This window comes from Melopsittacus undulatus, chromosome 6 (assembly GCF_012275295.1).
Source record: "Melopsittacus undulatus isolate bMelUnd1 chromosome 6, bMelUnd1.mat.Z, whole genome shotgun sequence".
Classification (NCBI taxonomy): Eukaryota; Metazoa; Chordata; class Aves; order Psittaciformes; family Psittaculidae; genus Melopsittacus; species Melopsittacus undulatus.
The window spans coordinates 35183663-35192551 of record NC_047532.1 but is presented as its reverse complement, the minus strand read 5'-3'; the positions used below and the strand labels follow the sequence as shown (position 1 = coordinate 35192551).

The 8889-nt window shown below is 51.7% G+C and overlaps 1 pseudogene; it reads right to left on the bottom strand.

The window, feature by feature from the left end:
- Positions 1–5014: 5014 nt before the first annotated feature.
- Positions 5015–5133, bottom strand: LOC115947584 (uncharacterized; annotated as a pseudogene).
- Positions 5134–8889: the final 3756 nt, after the last annotated feature.

Sequence of the window (8889 nt, the reverse complement as noted above, 5' to 3'; positions counted from 1 at the left end):
ACGGGCAGCACTACCCCGTGGGCTCTGAGTTGTGGACAGACAACACCTGCTCAACAAAGTGCACGTGTCCCGCGCGGGGAAGCAAAGTCCAGTGCTTTAACGCCTCATGCCCTGCAGGCCAGTTCTGTGGGGTGCAGGATGGGAGACCTGAGTGCCTCGAGCAGTCCTATGGCATCTGCCACGTCCACGGTGACCCTCACTACAACACCTTTGACAAGGTGACGCACAACTTCATGGGCAACTGCACCTACACCCTGGCCAAAGTGTGCTCCAACACCACCTCCCTGCCCTACTTCAACGTTGAGGCCAAGAACGAGCATCGTGGGAACACCAGAGTGTCCTATGTGCGTGAAGTCCTGGTTGAGGTGTACGGAGAGCGCATTGCCATTGTCAAGAAGGAGAAGAGCCAAGTGCTGGTAGGCAGTGGGGCTGGCATGAGCGTGGCACAAGCTGCAAGGCAGCAAAGGCAGGGCTGGCTTTTCTTGGTGGGTCATGGCATGGTGTGTACCAGACACCTTCACTGTCCCAGATATGGGTGGGTTCCCCTGAAGCCACTGGGTTGCTTTCTTTTCCTTTTCTGGAGGGGTTGAGGAGGGAGGCAAATGGTGAACGTGGCCGACAGTGAAGAGCAGCCCCTGCAGGGGGGAGAACACAGCCCCGTCAGCTCTGCAAGGCAGAGGGGCAACTGGGTTGTGAGGAGATCACGGCTCTGTTTTGCTGCGCCGGGGCTGGGAGCGGATGCCAGGGATGCCAGGGACAAGTCCAGGGCCCAGGCCCATTGCGATGTGTCTGCCCTAGGTGAACAATGTGCGCCAGACCTTGCCGGTGAGTGCAGCGGGAGGTGCCATCACGGTGAGCAGGAGTGGCCGCTACATTGTCCTGGAGACAGACTTTGACCTCAGAGTGTCCTACGACACTGACCACTCGGTGGAGGTGAAGGTGCCCACCACCTACTTCAACCTGACCTGTGGCATGTGTGGGAACTTCAACAACCGTAGGGAGGACGATTACATGATGCCCAACGGGCAGCAAGCCGCAGACTCCAATGAGCTGGGGGAGAGCTGGCAGGTCCCAGAGAGTGACTCATCTTGCGGTGTCCCCGACCCCTCCCCACCCTGCAGCGCAGAAGAGGAGAAGCTCTACCGATCGGACCACTTCTGTGGCATGCTGACTGCCAGTCCTGGCTCTTTTGAGAAGTGCCACGCTGTGATCAACCCCCAGAGCTACTTTGAGACCTGCTTCTATGACCTGTGTGCTCTGAATGGTGGCCAGGAGGTCCTGTGTGCTGCTCTGGAGGCCTACGCTGATGCGTGCCAAGCAGCCGGTGTGACTCTTCTTCCCTGGCGGAATGCGACCTTCTGCCGTGAGTACCTGCTTTGCAGTTGCTGGGAGGGAAATGTTCTTCTCCCTGTTCCCAGAACCTCTGACCACATCAAGTCTTTTGTCTTCCCCTTCTCAGAAGGTCCTCCTTCCTTGAAGGCTTGCTGGTCTCAATTGTCCCCTTCCCATTGCAGCCCTGCTGTGCCCTGACAACAGCTACTATGACCCTTGCATGACTGGCTGTCCTGCCACCTGTGTTGACCGACAAGCCCCGCAGAACTGCTCCAAGCCCTGTAAGGAGGGCTGCGCATGTACCTCTGGCTTCCTTCTCAGCGGAGACACGTGTGTGCCCGAGGCCCACTGCGGCTGCCTCTTTGAGGGCAACTACTACAGCGTGAGTGAAAACCCTGCCCTGGCTTGCACCTCTCCCAGGGCACTCCCTTGCCTCTGCTTTCCTGCCTGATAGACTGACGCTTGGTGTTTGTCTGCCTGCAGGAAGGCGAGTACTCTGTGAGCGAGGATTGTGCTCGCCAGTGCCGGTGTGAAGCCAAGGGCCAGATGGTTTGCTCTCCCCTGTCCTGTGGTGAGGATGAGGTCTGCAAGATCCTGGACGGCCAGAGGGGCTGCTACCCAGCCAGCGCTGCTCTCTGCCACATCTACGGTGACCCGCATTACAGCACCTTTGATGGGAAGCTTCACCACTTCCAGGGCTCTTGCAACTACACGGTGGTGACAGGCTGTGACAACTCCTCTGTTGGGTTCAGTGTCACCACCCGCAACAAACATCGCGGCAGCCAGAGCTGGACAGCTCTGAACTCGGTGGCACTGTCTGTGGAAGGCCTCCACATCGCACTGCGCGAGAACAAGGCGGTCTACGTAAGCCCCTCGTTTTTACACCTGGGAACAACAGATGCCCTGTCCACCCTTAAGTACCACCCTGTCCCCAAGAAGAGCTTGGTGTTCCCTGAGCCTGCTGTTGTGCTCACATAAGAGCATGGTGCTCACATGACGAGGCTCTGAGCAGTGCTGAAATGGCTGCTTGTGCAGCGAGAGATTTTCATCTTGTTTTCCTAGCTTTCAGTGTGGCGTCTGTAGTCGCTGCTGTTCTCATAGGCCTGGGCAGGGTTTCTCACGCCATTTGTCCTCCTGACTCCTGGGGCCCTGGCACCATCAGAGTGGAGAACAGTGAACTCTCAATGGAGGGCATCTGTTTATGCTTCTGTCTTGCTCTGTCCCTCTTATTCAGATCAACGGTGCTCTGGCCTCCCTGCCTGCTTCTCCTGCCCCCGGTGTGAACATTTCCCTCAGTGGCTCCTACGTGCGGGTTTCTACTGAGCTGGGCCTGCAGCTGCTGTTCAATGGGGATGATGAGCTCCTGGTGAAGGTGTCTGAGAAGCACAAGGGCAAGCTGTGTGGGCTGTGTGGGACGTACACTGGGAACCAGCAAGATGACTTCATGCGACCTGATGGGGTTGTCGTGCCTGACTTCAATGACTTTGGGGCCAGCTGGATGGTGCCGGATGATGAATGGCCGTGAGTCCTTGTTCCACTCCACAGATGACGGACAAAAGGGAGCATGGGAGAGGGGAGCTGTGAGGGGCAGATGCAGGGTGGGTTGGTAATGGTAGGCATGGGCACATGGTGTGTGGGAGAGGAGGAGGCAGTTGTGACAGTGCGGGTGAGAGCCCGTAGAAGCTCCACGACAACAGACGTATCATCCTCACATCTCACCTCTTTGCGCCACCAAACAGTGGGGTGTCCTGTGTGGAAGTGGGTGCCAGACATGTGGCTGTTCCCATTTCCTCCCAGGGCTGGCTTGTTTGTGGCACTGTCCAGGCCTCTCCATGAGGTCAGGGTGCATGGTGCTCTCTGCTCTCTCCCCATAGGCGCTCAGCTCTGGGGTCCTGGGTGACCTCTGTGCACAGCTCTGCCCTCGCAGTCCACTGTGGGCCACGTTGTCTGCCTTTGCAAGAGACAGCCCTTGGTGCCTTCTCTTATCGAGGGCTCTGGACTCCAGAGGCTGAGGTTTTGGCTGGGACAAGGTCCGGAAATGGTGTGTCTGGAGTCCACAGGCTGCTGTGAGCTCAGGACTGCCTGTCTGCTTCCTAGGTGTGACCCAGCCATCAACCCGCCCACGTCCTGCTCCCCCTCTGAGGAGGAGGCAGCTAACAAGCAGTGTGCAATCGTCACGCAACTTGGTGGACCGTTCCAGCCATGCCATGCAGTTCTACCACCCAAGACATACTTTGAGAGCTGCGTCTATGACCAGTGTGCCACGGGCGGCAGCGTGGAGGAGCTCTGCGATGACTTGGAGGCCTATGCCACAGCGTGTGCTGAGGCAGGCGTTGCCCTGGGAGACTGGAGTGCTGGCACTGTCTGTGGTAAGTGTTCTGTTGATTTCCATTGTGGCCCAGATTCAAGGAATGGGGCAGCAGTGGTGGAGGCTTGCTCATGTGTCACTTAGCAGTGCTGGTGGGCTAGCCCTTGGGTGGAGAGTCTCTTTGTGACAGGGATATTGTGGATTTCCTCTGCTGTGCTCCTTTTGCTATGATGTGGGGGTGTTTGAGAACGTGCAACATCCCCTTTTGGGAACAAATCTCCATTACGAAACCTGTCATTTCCACCTCTCTTTTGCTGTATGTCCAGCAGCTCCTACAACCTCGCCCCCGTTGCCAGGCACCTCAACGCGGCCTCCACATACAACAACATCAGCAGCTCCTGGGACAAGCACAGGTACTGTTGGTCCCATTCATGTGTTTTACTGGCTGTGCTAGGCACCCAGCTTGTCCACTTCCACTGTGTTGGCCATCCTCACCTGACCTGAGCGTGCCAGGGATGTAGGTGTGCCCTGTGGGACACAGGGAAAAGGTGTCCTGTCCTCACCCTAGAATCTCTGCTTTCCTCTCTACTCCATACCCAGCTCCCACAGCAGACTGCAATTTTGATTGCACCTTCGACAACGACTTCTGTGAGTGGGTCCAGGCAGATTACAGCAGCATTGACTGGATAAGGAACAAGGGTCCAACACCCACGCAAGATACCGGTCCGTCCTCTGACCACACGACAGGAGGTAGGAACAGCAGTCTGTACACAGCGGTCCTTCTGGCAGAGGGGTGTCCCTGGGAAGATGCAACTAACCTTTTCTAAGCGCAAGTTCGGGCCACATGTTTCCTGAGCTTGATGCAGAGCCTTTTTGTGGCTGTCTTTCACAGAGCCAGAGCCATCCTTCAGGAAACGCTGCAGGTCTGGGAGTCAGCCTGTGGTACCTCAGGGCAGGCAAGGACCTGCCAGACAAGGGGGAAAGTAATGCAAAGTTTGATGACCTGGCTTGTCTCAGAACAAGAACGGGTCTCTTTATTAGCAGACGGTGGCTTCTCCAGTAGTCAGCGATGAACGGAATGCAAAGCGGCAGAGCCATGCGAGGGCTGTAGCAATGCATTGGAGGTTACCTGGTCCACGCCATACAGAGAGCGTGGCTCATAGGCAGACTGTCGTGGTTTAAGCTCAGCTGTAAATCACGCAGTCACTCTCTCCCCCACTTTCCTTTCCCTGCTCCTGGAGGGATGGGGAGGAGAATCAAAAGAATGTAACTCCCACGGGTTGAGATAAGAACAGTTTAGTAACTAAGGTATAACACAAGTCACTACTGCTACCACCGATATCAATAATGATAAAGGAAATAACAAGGAAGAAAAGCTTACAGCACCCATGATTCCCAGGCGGTCTCCCATCCAAGTACTAACTGAGACCGATCCTGCTTAGTTTCTGAGATCAGACGAGATCGGGCGTTTTCAGGGTGGTGCGGCCGTAGGCCCGCTTCGGCTGCCGTTGGCTGAACCCAGGACACGGACTCAGGCCTGGGGAGTGCTGTGGCTAGCAAAGGACCTATATTGCTGTCCCCTCCTTCTGCCTGCCTTGAAGCCCTGGAGGGGTGCTCCAGGGCTGTGCTTGGATTGTCTCTGGCAGCTTTGTCTGGATTTGATCATGCATGTGATGGTGTGTCTCCCACTGTGTTTTAGATGGCTACTACATCTACCTGCAAGGGAACGATGCCCTCCCTGGCTTTGTGGCTCAGCTGATCAGTCCGGTGTGCAATTCAGAAGGACCACACTGCTTCCGCTTCTGGTATCACATGTACGGAACGGCTGAAACAATGGCCCTGCGGGTGTATGTGGTTAAAGATGGAGACCTAGAGCTGGTCTGGAGCAGCGTTGGGAACCATGGGGACAGATGGAACATGGGAGAGGTCACAGTGCACAGCACAGGAAACATGCAGGTAAGGGCACAGGCTCTCACTGCTGTCTGAGATGAACCGTGCTTTCTAATGGCACTTCACACGTGTGGGCTGGAGCTAATGCTGGGAAATGTGCCTTCCCTTAGATTGTCCTGGAGGGCGAATGGGGTGAAGATATCCGCAGCAATGTAGCGTTGGATGATCTGTCCATCGAAGAAGGATCCTGTGAAGGTACAAGGCTTGTCTTGGGGAAGGGCAGCTTGAGAGATGTCACCGAGGTGGAAGGCTACACTTAGAGGCAGTGCCCTCTAGGCCAGTGGTGCAGCCTGTGCCCGAGCAGGCTTTCCTCTGAGAGACTGGAGCACTGGCCGTGCCTGCAGTCGCTACTTAGTTTGTATATTAGAAGGCTCACAGCCAAGACACTGAGCATAGGTACTGAAGAGTCTAATCTGCTTTTGTCACCCAGCTGTGTTGGTGGCAGAGCCTTTGGGTGGCAGGGTTCTTTCCCAATTCCTGCCCTGGGCCTCTCTGGGCGTGGTGTTGATGTGTTTGGGAAGCTTAGGTCGGCCTCCTGAAGCAAAACTCACATGTGAGCTCGGATGTCCACTGACTCTCTCTCGTGCTAGATCCATCGACACCAAAACCCACCCTCCCCTTGCCAGGAAGTACAGCACAGCCTCCACGCACACCATCACCACCAAGACCCACACCGAGCTCAGGTACTCTCTTGCTCCCTCCCAGTTTTCTACGTCTTGTGACAAGCTTTCAATTAGCTTTTTTTTCGAGGCTCATGGCCAAGAGAGGGAATGTCTGTACTGAAGGTCTGTGTGTCAGTTCTTGTCACCCAGCTGTGCTAGGTGATGAGAGGCCACTTGAGCGCTGGAGTATTTCCTGAGGATCACTGTGTGATCTCATCCCTGGGCCTCTCTGGTCACAGTGTTGGGTGTTTGGGAAGAGTCGGCCTGCTGCCTGCAACAAATCCCCTGTGCTGACACTGATCTCCTTCAATTGTCTCTTGTGCTAGATCCATCCACCAGAGAACCTGGGACCACCTTGCCAAACACAACTCAGCCTCCTCTTACACCAAGACCCACACCAAGCTCAGGTACTGCCATGTCCTGTCCCTGTCTTCTACTGCTTGAGGCAAGTGTTTGGTTGTCTGTCTTTGAGTGTCATGGCCATGTCATAAATTTCTGTAGTCAATGCACTGCATGTCTCCTGCTATATCCATAAATGTTGGTGGGAGAGCACTTGAGTCAGGAGGATTTTTTTCTGAGGATACACTGTGCAATTCCTGTCCTGCATCCCTCTGGTCATGGTGCTGGGTGTTTGGGAAGGTTGGTCAGCTTCCTGGAGGAACACCCTCATGTCAGTGCTGGTATCCTCTAATTCTGTCTCCTGCTAGGTCCATCCACCGCACATCCTGGGACCGCCTTGCCAAGCACAACACAACCTCCTCATACATCAAGACCCACAGCAAGCTCAGGTACTGCCACATCCTGTCTCTTTCTTCTACTGCTTGTGGCAACTATTTGGTTATCTTTCTTTGAAGCTTATGATCAAGATATAGGAATTCTGTGGTGATCTGGCTGCATACCTCCATTTACATCCTGACAATATTTGTTGGAGACCACTTAAGTCCTGTAGTTTTATCGGAAGAGCTGCTGGAATCCCAGCCCTACACCTCTGTGAACGTGATGTTAGTATATTTTATGAATGTTGGGCTAGCTTCCTGAATTAAATCTCACATGTTGGCCCACATGTCCACAAACTTCCTCTTGTCTCCATACATGCCATCACCTTCAAGACCCACGCCAGGCTCAGGTACTCATCTCTTCCCTGTTCTCTTTTTGCGTGTCAGGATTTCTCTGTGTTTCTAATCTATTTTCCTCATCCAGGTGACGCGATTTTTATAGTGGAGGATCAGAACTTTTTCTTGCTCACCCAATATACACTGGTGGGACAGTGCTTCAGTGTGGGAGCTTCTCTGAGTAATGACAGTGTAATTCCTGCCCTTTGTCTCTTTTGCCACAGTTTTGGGGGTTTTGGTAACAGTAGACCAGCTGCTTGATAGTTATCTCCCATACCCTTTATTACCATGTTCATAAATATATAAAGTATCCTGTTCTATGGCAGGTTTTCAAGTGTTATACAATTTATTGTTTATATTATTTTTGTTATACAGTTATTTTTTTGTAGTATTTTGAAATTTAATTTAGCTTCCCATTTTTTTTCTATATAAACATATTGTGTCCTCAAAAAGACTGAGTTGTGGCTATTATAATTTTAATGCTTAGGAAACACTATATTTCAGTTTAGGTAAGTTTTAACTGCTTCTTTCTCAAATTTTAATTCTTCTACATATGTTGGCTTGCTAAGTACAAGAGACTGCCAGCTCATCTTGTCAGTTTGGATGTTTTCCGTATTTTCTTATTTACTTTTTAATAATGTTTATGTATATAGTTCCTGGAGTTTTAATAGTTTATATGTAAGTGGTTAAGTTTGACATGTAGACACAACCCTAAGTGTAGCTACTTTTGTAATGTGCCATTGAAAATCAGAGAAGGACAGACCTCTCTTCATTATTTTTTTGTTGTGGTTGATAATCATCATAATGCACCTGCAGATTCAACTCTGGTGAGATTTGATGGGAGGATTTTTTTGTTGAAAATGGGAATTTCTTATTGATACTCAAAACCTTACCCTGTTCACACACACACATGCATGCTGTGTACCTCTATTTGCACATATTATCTCTGACTACTTAATTTTGGTATTTTTAAAAAGTATGTCTGCAGTGCTCAAGAAGAATTCCATAGCTGATGTGAGTACGGAACCCCAGATAGCTGGTAGTGCAGCAGTCTACTCTGGCTAACCAACCCTGTACACTTTTTGATTAAATTCTTCTTATTTATTCAGAAATAACCTTTCAGACATGGACATTAAAGACTCACTGCTCCACTTTATATAATGATGTCTTACTAATGGTGCTTTTCTTGATATCAAAGATTTTTGCTTACATTTCACCCTCAGATTCCAGCACAGATTTCTGGTACACAAGAGTAGAGATTCTGTATTGGTTCAAAGATAGGAGACTGTGTTGGGCTTTGGAATGTTTTTGACTGATGACATCACTGTTATATCTAAGCAGCAATTACAAAGTGAAGCAAACAAAGTGGGAACAAAGCAACTACGAAAGTCTGGTAGAGATTCAGAAGGAATTTGTCTTTCTTTCTTCGCAGGCCGTGCTTTCTGCAGTGCCTCTGGGGATCCACATTATAACACTTTTGACCACAGAGTTCATGATTTCATGGGAAATTGCACTTACACCCTCT